This window comes from Calidris pugnax, unplaced genomic scaffold (assembly GCF_001431845.1).
Source record: "Calidris pugnax isolate Ruff unplaced genomic scaffold, ASM143184v1 scaffold70, whole genome shotgun sequence".
NCBI classification, from domain to species: domain Eukaryota; kingdom Metazoa; phylum Chordata; class Aves; order Charadriiformes; family Scolopacidae; genus Calidris; species Calidris pugnax.
Genome location: NW_015090862.1, coordinates 2,023,605 through 2,036,655, shown reverse-complemented (window position 1 = coordinate 2,036,655; position 13,051 = coordinate 2,023,605). Strand labels below are relative to the sequence as shown.

The window sequence follows — 13,051 nt, the reverse complement described above, 5'->3', positions numbered from 1 at the left end:
TTTATCATCTGGTAAATTGACTTTTTCCTAAATGATTATTTTCCCAACTTGATTGAATAACAGCTCTGTAGAACAAAGTCATCAGTATAAGAATTCAAAATAATTTTTCTTTAGAAAGAGTCTAATCTTCAAGAGATACACAAATCAAGCTTTTATGTTGCATAATGTTGCTCTAGACATCTAGAGGTTTAAAGAGAGGGCATGGAATGGAATGCAAAACACACTGAAGAGAATTTTCAGTGCTCTAGGATGTTTTGTAGTTCCTTCAAAATTTTTTTTACTGTCTTCAGCACGGTACCTCAGCACTAAGCTTCTGCTGTGAACAAATGTTACATAAAAGTCCTCTGAACACATATTCAGTATTGTTCCTTCAGTTTATGAAATAAAGTTATAAGTTTTGAGCAGGACATGAGCATTTTCCTCATACGAGGAATTAATGTGTTTAATGACTTGTGGAAAGTGTGTTGCTGATTTCAAAGTGAACAAGAATTCTGCAAATGTTCACTAAGTGTTGAGAATTTCACTCTATTTAGTCTTAGATACCCTCCTTGAGTAGCTGATTGAGATGACTTATTGCAGTTGTGACTTTTTCTGCTGATGCCACTGCTGCAAAGGTGTGTCTGTGATTCACAGCTCCGGCTGGGTGATGCCAAGGCTTTGAGTTAGGCAGTGCTGAGGGACTTGTTTCAGAATGGTCTTTGATTTCTCAGGGAAATGGTACCATTGTGCTCACTAACCTTTTTGACTTGGTTTTAACACCTTTGTGGAACAGCATAAAGAGATGACGCAATGGTGAACATGGTAGTCTTGGGACAGAAAATGGCAGGCTCCAGAACTGCCCATCTGGCTCCTTTCTTAACTGGTGACATTCACAATTTGTGACACTTTTCATTTCATCCACAGACATAGTTTAGTTGGACAACTGGCAATGTGCTTATCTCTGAAGAACAATGTAGTCTTTACTTACCCAATTAACTACAAGTGAAGTGCACACAATTACGTCAATAATGCTTTAAAAAAAAATAATAAAAAAGTTGACTGTTTATTTTCAAGGCTGTTGGTAAATCCTTAGTGTTACTTTATTTTTATTTTTTTTTCCAGGTAACATAGCAACTAACTAGCTCTGGTATGTATTCTAGATGAAGGACGGAATTTTTCCAAGAAGCCTCAGCGCGTTCTGTCCGTGAGATTAGTCTCTTGTGCTGCCAAATGCTGCTTCTGAGCTTCCTCACCTGAAAGGCAATGACTTTGTAAAACTCACATTTATGCTCTGAACCAATAAAATACGGGGAAAAGGCAACCATGCGTGTCTTAAATACTGTTTGTAAGTAATTTTCCGGAACGGCACTGGTAAGTGTTCTTGAAATTAGGAAATGGGTAAGCAACTCCCTGTACCAAGTGTGGGGATGGGCAATCCTTTAAAAATAGTAATTAATTAATTAACACTTCTCTGAGTGCCACGTCCTATTTAGCACGTGCTGCTCCATTAAGTCTGCAGATATTTTATCTCTTTCGAGGGAGGGGAGGTAAAAAACAGCCCTCGGGGGCACAAGGCCCAAGTGAAGCCGGCTCCCCTCCTTTCCCCCAGACCCCTTTTCCCGCCCAGCGCCGCCTGAGGGGGCGCGCGCTCCCGCCCTCCTCCTCACAGCCGGGGGCGGCCGGGGAGACCCCGCTTCCTGCCCAGTGCCTCCTGAGGCGACCCGCGGCCTTCGCCTTCCTCCTCAGCCCGTGGGCGGCCGAGTCCGGGGTGCAGGTCGGTCCGGGCGGGCACCGGGTGAGGGGAAGGTCCCGGGCTGCGAGGATACCGGGGGGGGCGGCGGGAAGCGGCGGCCCCGCCTTCAGGCGCAGGGGGGAGAGGGCCGGGGCGGCGCAGGAGGGGCTGTTACCGCAGGTCTGTAGGGCTTTCTGGCACGAAACCCGGCGTTTCCCGTGCACAGGCCGGGTGCCGGGATCCGAGCGCGGCTTCCTGCGAGGCGGGGAGGGCCGGCGGGGCCGGGCGTCGGGCACCGGCTGCCTCAGGGGCGCTGCCGGGGGAGGGGCCGGCGCTGGGCCGCCCCGCCCCGCCGGCCGGCTGAGGGGTGAGGCGGCGGCCGGGCCCAGACCCGCCGGGGCCTGAGCTCCGCTTCCCTCAGCCGGGCAGCCGCACTCTAGCACCGGCCCTACGGGTAGGGCGCATTTCTGACATGGTGACGGCTCAGCCTCTCCTCAGACGCCTCTTTCGGGCCCCCACACCCACCGGCCTGACCCCCCGGGGTGGCTCCGGGCACATCTCCCCCACAAAGCCAGCCCCGCCGCGGGCCTTTCGCCCCGGCTCCCTACAGGGATCCTTGGCAGCTGCGGCCGTCGTCCGTAAATGTCCCCGACACTGTGTCCCGCGCCCTCAGTCACCCTCCTGGGGCCGAGCGCTGGGGGTGGGGGGCACAGGCTGCGCCATCGGGACACCTCACCGCTGTGCTGTAGTGCTTGGGGGTAAAAAACCCGGCAAAAATCCTGTGGTGGTGACTCAGGTTTGGTTCCTCCTGCGGCATACCCCAGGACGCTCCCAAGGCCGGGTTCCGGCAGGCGGGCACGGGCAGCGAGGGCCCTGGGTGCAGGGGGGCACGACCCCGGCCTGGCCTTTGCCCCCCGGGGCTGGCGTGGCCTGCAGAGCGGGCCAGGGTGGCCCACCCGGGGAAGGCCTGGCTCCCAGCCCCGAGCTCGGCAGCAGGGGCCCCGTCCAGCTTCCATGCTTAGGCAGGCCCTCCGTTCTCATACGCACTTTAAAATTAATTTCGAGTGGTTATTTCATTTCAATCCCTAGCAGGTATTCCCAAGAACCACAGCTAAGGTAGGAAACAGACTGTACCAGAAGTGTTTTTAGATGCTGGAACTGCTTTTCTGTATTTTCTCACGCAGTAATTAAGCTAGTCCTTCCTCTTTCAGTAATAATGTAGTTTGCATAAATGGATAGAGTTATTTAACTGTTTTTTAACCACCCTGTCCACATCAGAGGTAAAATTGCTAGTTTAATTTTTCTTAAAAAGTAATTTGCAGTCATGGGAAATGCACTCTTCTTTAGAATGTATTTCTTTTGTGGTATTTACTTTGCAACTCTAACCAATCTATTTACCTCATGGAGATACTTGTTAGAAATTTCAGACGCTAGTGGGAAATGCAATATGAGTAACAGTTCTTTCGGGTTTTTTCCCCCATCTTTGACTCAAGGGCTTTCACCTGGCTGGTCTCCCTGCTGCTTTCTTCTCCTGTGTGATTTGTTGCTGTGCAAACTGGTGGTAGCCATTAAGCACCAGTATGGAAAAACGTGCTCATCTTTGGAGTGTTGTTTTCTGTTCTGCACCAGGGAGTATTCTGATTTACCTACTATAGACTTTTGAAGTGAGTCACGTGATGTTTCCCATTTACTAGAGATTCCATAAATGTGGAAGCACATTGGAGAAATAGCTAATATCAGCAGTTGTCTTGTGGCAACATACTTTCTCAAGAGTTACGTTTAATAGTAGAAAATAAAATTGTTGTAGTCTTAAAGCAAATAATAAAACTTGGGAACTTTAATTTTTAAATTTGAGTCTATGATGCAAATTGGAGATCTAACACAGCTAATAGGGTTAACCCTATTAATTAACCCTTGTACTTTCTTCCATAGTAAGGGCCACCTCTTGGAAAGAAAGAGATTTTAAACTGAAATAGTTTATATTTTATTCCGTTACAAGTTACTATTAGAGCAAACTGCCTTTCAGCCATATATTTGGAAGTTTTCATGAGTTATTGTTGTTACTGCCTGCCAATTTTCTTCAGCTTCTTTCCATAAAGATCAAAGTGATTAAATGACAATAAACTTTCCAAACTGCATTCTGCTTAAGGATATAGAATGAAATATTTAATTTTACCCTGAAAAGTGTTTTTTCCCTGTATTTAAATTCTGTCTAAATGAGAACACAAAATTAGTAGAGTCAGGTAAGTTTTCTGAGAAGTGGGTTGCAGTGTCATATGGTAACCCTTGATATCATGATGCGTTGCCTTGTGACTGCTATATAAAATGTCAGATGAGTGATTACAGTTGAGTGCAAAAGCAACAGCTTCCTTCACTGACCTGGAATTGCATGCATAGTATTCTGCAATACTTACCTTGCCCTGTAATTACCATTTTATGACAGAGATGTAATCTCTAATGACTCAAACAGTAAATGTCCTTTATGGGTAGGTTCTTACAATTCATAGAGTAAATACAAACTGATAATGAGGTCGATTTTGCCAGTTATCTTTCAAGACATTGATTTCTGATGTTAAACCAAGAAAATAAGATTTTACCTTTCTTTCCAGTTTCCAAATAATAAGTGAAAACTTTGATGTGTGTTCCAAAAACCTTTTTAATATCTTCTTGCTTTGGGGCAAAGGTGACCATTGCTGATTTTGATCAGTGTATATTTCAGCATACCAATGAATTAGATACCTGATTGCACTGGACTTTTGACAGCTTTTTGACAGACACATGTGCATGCCTTGTGTGGAGACATGATTGTGTCCAGCGAATGCAAAGAAGTATGAAGTCAGTCAGAGTGCCCTAAGCATTTGTGTCCTACCAAGGTGAAGACTGTTAATGATAACTACGTCAACTATAATAATCCAAAGACTCAACTATAAAGGTGGCTGAGATGGTCAACACCTTTGTATGTTGACCATCTTTGTGTGTTTACCATAGTTAGAATATTTTAAGTCATACCATCTATTAATGAAATTGCTCTGTGCTTCTGATTTTCAGTTGGTCACCAGAGACCCCCCCCATACCCTGATTAGGTACTACCATGCTCACTAGTTTCACTAATTCAAGATCTAAAGGTTTGTGCTCCTTGTATTTTTAACGGAGATGTCAGATGCTTAAGTGCCTCTTGAAAGACTCTACAGCAAGTCTGTCATTCTTGATCTAGAGCAGTGGTTTCCAACAAGTGAGCTCAGCCTCCCCTGCAGAGGTTCACCTACATCAAAAGCAAGGTTCAAAGCGCGAGCACATTTTCCTATGAAATTTTCTGCTACTTCATTTTGGGACATGCAGTGTCCTAAAATTTAAATGTTAGTGAATTTCCTTATTATTAGGCCCAACTTCAAGACAAAATACAGTAACAGCTTGCCCTAAAAAGGCATATTTGCTCGTGTATTCTCTTTGAATTATTTGCATGCCTTTTCCTTCAGGGTATTCATACAAAATTTTAGAATCAGAAGATACTCTAACAAGTCTTTTCCTTAATTTGCTGCTTTTTTTATGACTGGAAGCTGTTTTAGCCCTATGACTGTATCTGTAGCTGAGGTTAGAAAAGTCCTCATTTCAAATGTGAGTCTGTGGACTTCCATTGTATTTGGCTCCATGATGGTTAAAACAAGTGATAATTTTTATAAATTATATATCTAATATATAAGATATATAAGATATATTAGATATATTTATTTATATAAGATATTATATATTATTTAGTATATATTATATGAAAATATGTAATACCCCCACGTATTTGTCAGTAAAATTTTTTAAAAATCACATTTTGACAATCATACAGGTTTTTGTAAAAATTCAAGTGAGCTCTGCAGGTGCTCTCAAAAGACTGATTACAAGAGTCCCATTGACTGTGTGTCAGCTGAAAACCATTCTCGCAGGCAGAAATTTCAGCTTAAACTCATTTCAGTTTTGAAAGAGGAAGGGCAGTCTGTTCAAATGTATGTTTCTGTGCTCTGCTAAAGCTAAACTGGGTATCTGTGGTGAAGTGGTTTATAGAAACAGAGAAATAGTTTGATCTGGGCCAGCTGCATATGTTGAGGTTAATGGATAAAATTAAGTTGTTTGACCCAGTGCTTGTTCTACCAAGCAAGGATTTTATCCATATGTTCTTGGAATATGGGCCATACCTGTAGTAGCTTGTAGTAGCTTGCTTTTCCGTGTTTTCCCTGATGAGTTTTTTTTCACTTGCTTTTGCTGAAGGTTGCAGCAGTATGGAGCAATGCCAGCTCTCCTGTCTTTTGCTTTTCTTAACAGCTTTTGACCCTGTAACAATAAACAGTTAACCTTATTTATTTAATTTTGATTAGGAATAGGTAGTGTTCTTTGCCCTGCCATAGAGCTATGGCTGAGTGAGATGCCTGCAGAGCTGCAGATCACTGTAATGTTCTTCACAAAGTACTTTCAGTTTCTCAGTGTGTAAAAAAGGATAATTCTCTGATGCTATAATTTCAACCTGTCCCATTTTTAGGGTGGGGCACCCTAGAAGTTTAAAGGGGTAGGTTTTTGGTGGGGTTCTTTTTGAGTTCCTAGAGACTTAAATTTTCTAGCAAGGCAAGGAACTGTTCTTTGAATTTATTAACTGCACACAGAAATCAAAGAACAAAAGAGAAAACATGGGCGAAAAATGTCTGAAGAGTAGACTCTTCACTGCACAACCTCCCTCACTCTTTCACTTTTTGTATACCAAATTTCCTGAAGGAAAAGACCTTGATAGTCCTCCAGAGGTCATATGACTTCTTGTTGAGAAAATGTGAGGTTTTTTCAACATATTCCTTTAAGAAAAGCACAGAGGAAAAAACATTAAAAGTAGCAAACATTCTGCTTTTGTCTATATTTTTCTAGTGGATTAATTGCTAAAAGATTTTATGAAATGTATGCTATCTGTACAGAAGCAGTTAAAAGTTAAGTTCTGTAAAAATAGCTTAGAAATTTTCTATGCTGGCAGCTTTTAGGCAATCTGCTGGAAATGGAATCAGTGAGCATATACATATAGGATAACGATGCTGGTGCAAATATGATGTGTTGTTATTAACTGAAGAGAAGGGACCGCTACCTTACTTGATTTTATCAGTGAAGCATTAGATGCATCCCAAGTTCCTAGATTTTTATTCGTAAATTTTGATGTCTATGTGTGTTATCACTACTTAATAGAAAACTCCTTAATAAGATGTTGTTGCCATTGCTTAAAAAGCATTTGGCTTTCCCAGGAAGATAACTTGGGTCAGTAGGATGTGACTATTACATTTATATTGTATGTGCCTCCAAAAATATTATAATATACTAAAGTCTGTATAGGTACCTAGTTTGGTAGAAAAATAATCCTTGAGTAATAACACTGACTTTCAATTCCTTGTTCCATAGTAAGTGTACCAGCATTCATGTTTATTTTTACATTTCCTTTTGCTATTGTTTCCAAACTTGAATGTGTGGTGTTCAGAGGAAGTTAAAGAAGCGACAAATTTCCTGACTTGATTTTCTTGTCTCTAAGTCACTAGATGGTGCCATTTCACTTCTCTGGAATCAGAAACCATTTGTCTTACATACTATTTTTAGTAACAGTTGTTAATTATGTTTTTTAAAGAAAACAAAATAATTGAACTTTGAGTTCCTTTTTGGAACTATCGCTTTTTTCTGGGACTATGCTATATATATATTGCTTAAATAAAACTAATGTATTAATGAAAATGTGCAAAATTTCCAAGTTCTATTCATTTAAGTTGCCATAAACTTCTAGTTTTACATTCACTTACATTTTACTGACTTTGATTATTTTACTGACTTTGATGATGAGACCTGTTTTGATAAAAGTGCACATTTTAAATGTAGAATTTTTTGAGGGTCTTTTTTTCTTCTTGAGGTCCAGGTAAGTAACTGCAGCTAATGTGAATTATGATACGGATTACTTTGGTTGGGATATAGTGGTTTTCATCCATGGACAATTACTCTGTATTTCTCTATGACTGTACTAAGAATTGAAAACAGGAGAGTCAACAGTGCCTCATTTATGTATCTTAATGTAGTCCTGGGATACCACAGAAACAACTTAAGTGCTGTTTCGTGTAAGAGGCTAAAAGTTGTCTGGGGAAATTTTGTTCCATGATTTCACATTAAAAAGCTATGTGCTTATTTAGTGTATTGTTCACAACTTGTGCTCCGATTAAGAGTGATGGGTATTAAGTGATGGGTATTATTTCCAAGTTTAACCACTAACTTTCCTCTTTAGCTGGTCAGAAATAGGAAGGCTCGCAAAACCATTTTTGTGAAATGGCTTTGACATTTTTTTGTTATAGCTCAAATTGAGAGAATGGCAAAGCAGAACTAAACATTCAGAGGAATGCTTTTTATTAATAAAATTACTCATTTTGAATTATCCTAATATCAGATTTTGATTTGCTGGCCAGCAGTCTTTTCTTGGTGAGGAACGATGTTCTGAAGCTGAAGCTGCCATATTGTGGTAGAAAGTTGTCTTATGAGTGGAACAAGGTGCAATGAATTAGGTTAGCTATAGAACAAATTTGTAAGTTTCAGAAAAAGTAATGAATACATAATTGTCTAAAGCTATGCAGTGAGTGGGTTATGGTTCTAGGTTAGAGCTTGGGCAGAGCTTCTGGGACAGTCAAGAAAGGCTTTTAATGTTATCAAATGATCTAAAACTGGTACCACTGAAACATTTAACTGGTCGTGTGAGTTGCTTGTGAGTTGCTTGATTCCCTGAGGCTTCCAAGACACTATCTCTTTGTTACCTATTACTTATTTTGTGAAGACCCAAGCAGGTACTAGATGTTGAAGGGAGCCTACAGGAGAGCTGGAGAGGGACTCTTTGTCAGGAAGTGTAGCAATAGAATGAGGGGTAATGGTTTTAAATTGAAAGAGGGAAGATTTAGATTAGATACTAGAGAGAAATTCTTTACAGTGAGGGTGGTGAGGCACTGGAACAGGTTGCCCAGAGAAGCTGTGGCTGCCCCATCCCTGGAGGTGTTTGAGGCCAGGCTGGATGGGGCTTTGAGCAACCTGGTCTGGTGGGAAGTGTCCCTGCCCAGGACAGGGGGGTTGGAACTGGATGATCTTTAAGGCCCCTTCCAGCTCTAACCATTCTATGATTCTATGAGTGTTCTTGCTAGAGAAATGGGTACTGCAGCATGTCCTGGTGCTGGATACTGTCCTCGTGTCAGCCTGCACTCAGCAGTTGGGTACACCCACCCCCAGTGTTGTACAGCCGCGCGAGGCCATCCAGCAGCCACAGGTGTTTTTTTGTCCACTCTGAAGGATGAGCACGATGGGAAATTTTGTGTGTGTGTTACAAAGTCTTCTGTTTGCTTTTGTTGGGCTTCATTAAAGTACAGATAATTTGAAATCTGTCTGCAAACATTTACTTACTGAATAGGCAGCCAAAACTGAAAAGGGTGTCGGAGTTTACTTTTCTGTAATGTTCCTGATTATCTGGCATGTTTGAAATGTAGAACATATAAATATTGCCTTCTTTTGAAGAGGTCTGTGGGGTAGGTTAAGCTCCAGTTTACGTTTTCTAGTGATGAAGGAAGATCTTTGACTTTGTTTAAGTAGAAGGAAACCAAGGAAAATAAAATTAATTGAAGGTGTTAATAAGATTTAAATATTCCTTGCAAGGTAATAATACCCCCCCCACAGTGTCTTTTTGAATTTTTATGTCCCAACCTGTATTTGTGATTAAAAAACCCCACACCATAATTAAGTCACAAACTGATTTTTCAAAATACGCTCCATGTGTAAGAATAACTATTTTGCAGTTTCCTTTTAGGATTTCAGAAAATCTGATTACTCGAAAATAATAAAAAAGCAATGGTTGGCAGTGGTGATGATTGTTCTGAGCCTCCTGATGGCATCGGGTCTCGTTAGTTCACCAATCAGTTTCATTTCTTTAAAGTCTCAACTGTTAGAGAAGTGGAAAGTGGGGCAGATTACCAGACCACTATAAAATGAGCAGAGGTACAAACGGATGCTACTTGCTTGAACTATCTGTATTTTTATTTTTGCAGACTTCCCTGCATCCTCACTATGAAGGTACCAAAGTACTGTCCTTTGTTACCCTGATCCTCCTGGGGTCTTCGACTTTCCTCACTGCAGGTGCTCCCTGCAGACTCTGAAATGCTGCTTGTTATGCAGGGACAGTGACTTCCTTTTAGCTCATCAGCATCTCAGATAGTGTCCAATATCCTCTATAATGTCTCTATGCATTTAGAGCAACTGATACCTTCTAGGGGAGGAAAAAAATATTTGTTTACTTCATAGTTTGTTTTTTGGTCAGGCAGCTGTTTGAGATGCAGAATTCAGACCTCCTCATGGATACCCTACATCTGAGGACTTAAGAGTTCAGCTGCAGCTTTCTGCAACAATAAGACAAATGATTCAATATTAAATGTATATGTTTAACTACAGATAACAGATTTAAAGTTGAGGGCTAGGTCTTAAACTTAGATGAGAATTAATGTATTGATCTTGCTACAGAATTAATGAAATTAAAATTTTACTTGAACACCGTAAGCTTGGCAATAGCAAACAAGCTCCATTTTCTTTCACTTTTGTAGCTGAAGTCAAGAAGCCTTTTTTTTTTTTTTAAGCTTCTCTATTTAATACAATTTTTCAGAAGTTAAAATTTGCTTTTACTGGCCATTAACTTTTAGGTGTATATATTAAAAGTAATTCTTTGGGGGTTGCTTTTGTACATTAGATATGATACATGCAGAACTTCTTGTGACTCAATGCTTCCTGAGCAAATTTTGAAATGCACTTAGTTGTGCGAGATGTGTTGTACACTGTTCATTTAAAAATAAGTTATTTGTCATGATCCCACCATACACACCTTTTAGCCAGTTTGGACAAAGTTGGACCAATTTGATTTCAACCTTTGTTATATAAACTATGATAGGATGTCCTGAAATGCTAAGTTCTCCTTTCTGAAGAAAAAAAAAAAGAAAACCTGGTAGCTGCTATTTTGATAACCTCTTCCTGAGAGGAGAAATTCTTGAGCTAACCAGGAAGTAAGGCAGTCAGTAAAGCACCTCTGTGAGGATATTCATATTTGCTTACAGGAAGTGAATACTCTTGAGTTTGGATTTGAGATTATCTAGTCATGTTATGGGTGCATTGTAACACAAGGGAATTCCTTCACAGGGAAATGGAAGGAGAGCTTTACACCCCTTCTGGCATCTAACTCTTTCACTTCTTTTCTGGCTTAAGGTATTTAGGCTTCATTTCTGGTATCGGAGCCTCAAAAATGGGTCATTCCATTTAAAAAGGAGTGAATTGTAATTTTTGTAAATTGTTTTAATTTAATATGGTAGTGTGTTCACTACATCTGTCTTTCTGATCAAGCTTGATTTCTCTAGACATCTGAAATGTTGTGCATGTAAGAATGATGAAAGAAATGTTCTGGAAAGTATTAAAATAATGTGATACTTCAGTAGAGATGATAGTGGCTGAAGAGCCCAGAAAACATATGGGTTTAGATTCTTTCAGCTTAGAGACCACTGGCAGTGCAAACTGGTAATACAATATTAACGAAAAATGAAAATTCCCATGTGCTTGTGTTTTCAAAGGCAGCATGGATTTCATAGGAGGACACCATGCAATTAGTGTTACAAGTGGGAGGAGCGGGAATATTGTTTGCGTGAATGCCTCTTCAGTTTGTTCTTTTGCTTAAGAAATAGTTCTGAAGTAGGTATTTTTTGCCTAATGTGTAATATGTAACATGAGACTTTTCCTCACAGTAAGTGTATGGTTCTTGACTGAGGTTTTTATGCTGCTTTTTACAGATGCCGAGGATGTTGTGTGCAAAAGAGAGTAATTGATCGATGTTTTGAATCAGCTCAGCTGAAGATTAAAATACTAATTAAAATGTTACTCTTCTAGAAGAAATATGAGAAACCATACAGGTGTCTCTAAACACCTGTATTCAAAGAGTAAGTAATGTTCCCAGTAGCACACAAATGCTGCTGTTTAAATAACTTCAAACGTTTCAACAAAATGATCTTTATGTGCTTGTTTATGAGAGATAAAAATGCTGGCAAATGCAGTGTACTTAGTTGTAAGTTTATGCTCCTAAATTTCAAATAAGTGTTGATAAGTTATTTCTTCTTTCACTCAAAAGCTTGCTTTTGGCATCAAACAATTTTCTTGGAGGTGGAAGCATAAGAATCTAAAACATAAGTATGTATCTGCCGTCTTAAAAGGGGAAAACACATACAATAAGAATTTATTTATTTAAAATCACAAGTGTGGTGGTGGTGTTACTGAATGTAAAATGGATTGAAGTATAAAGTTCAGATTGTTCAGTTGTAAAGTTCAGTTACTGCAGTACAAGCATTTCAGACCCTCGCTTTAGATGTCAAATTCAAGAGGAGTTCTGTATACAGCTGGGGCTAGGGTGGCTAAATGCTGTTCTTCCTGAAGTCAGTGACATTTTCATGTTGTCTTCAGTGGAAACAGGGGTTTATGCTTCTTGCTTTCAAAAATGCATAATAAGACTCAAAAGTATCTAGTTTATGAGATTGGAAAAAATAATTTTGATTGCTTTCTAATAATTAAATCGCTAAATTCAGAGAACTAAATCAGTGAAACCATCTATTGTATACTTGCAGTTGTAATATCTACTGTAAAATCAATCAAGATTTCATGATAAAATGGCAAGTCTGCTTAAAAGCAGCAGCAGCTACAGTATCTCCACATCATTCATACACACACTATAAATAAGAGCAGGATAGTAAGACAAGACGCTTCTCTAATTCCATTGACAGACAGAGGCTGACCTCCATAACAGATTTGTGAGGCTGTGTAATAACTGGACAGTGAGCTGTTCCTCTGGCAGTAGTGTTTTTTCAGCACTGAGTTCCTGGGCTTGAACCCTTTTAACAATCCATGTGGCTTTCATTGCATTTACACTTGTCTTTTCCTCTAATATTTCTGTTAAAAGCCTCTGGTGCATCTACTGGCATCATTTGCTGTGATTTTAAAAACTGTGTCCGCTGGACAACCTAGTTCAAATTCAGTTCAAATTCTGATCTCAAATACACATTGCTCTTTGCCTTGTTTATATTCATGGTGCTAAACCCAATACCTTGATTTAGCAGGGGAGAGTGCTTGTAGCTTAATGAGTGTCTTCAGATTTGAATACCTGTGGGAAAATCTGTGCTAAACAAACCATAAAATTGGAGTTTAGGATTAACTGTAAAATCAATTAAAAGACCCAGACTCAGTAAGCAGCAAACATAAAAAGAATGTGGTGAGGAATTTAGCTCAGGAGTATTC

At 40.0% G+C, this 13,051-nt stretch overlaps 1 protein-coding gene across 5 annotated transcripts in view; it reads left to right on the top strand.

Annotated features, from left to right (window-relative positions):
* Window positions 1-1,300, top strand: part of RAB8B (RAB8B, member RAS oncogene family) — a 40,684-nt gene extending 39,384 nt beyond the window's left edge. For 3 of the 5 annotated variants that reach the window (XM_014944392.1, XM_014944390.1, XM_014944387.1), the window contains one exon: window positions 1,102-1,300. The gene's annotated coding sequence lies outside the window, so the exon portion shown is untranslated. The remainder of the gene's footprint in view (window positions 1-1,101) is intronic. The other 2 variants (XM_014944391.1, XM_014944388.1) reach the window with 1 other exon arrangement.
* The last annotated feature ends 11,751 nt before the right edge of the window (window positions 1,301-13,051 follow it).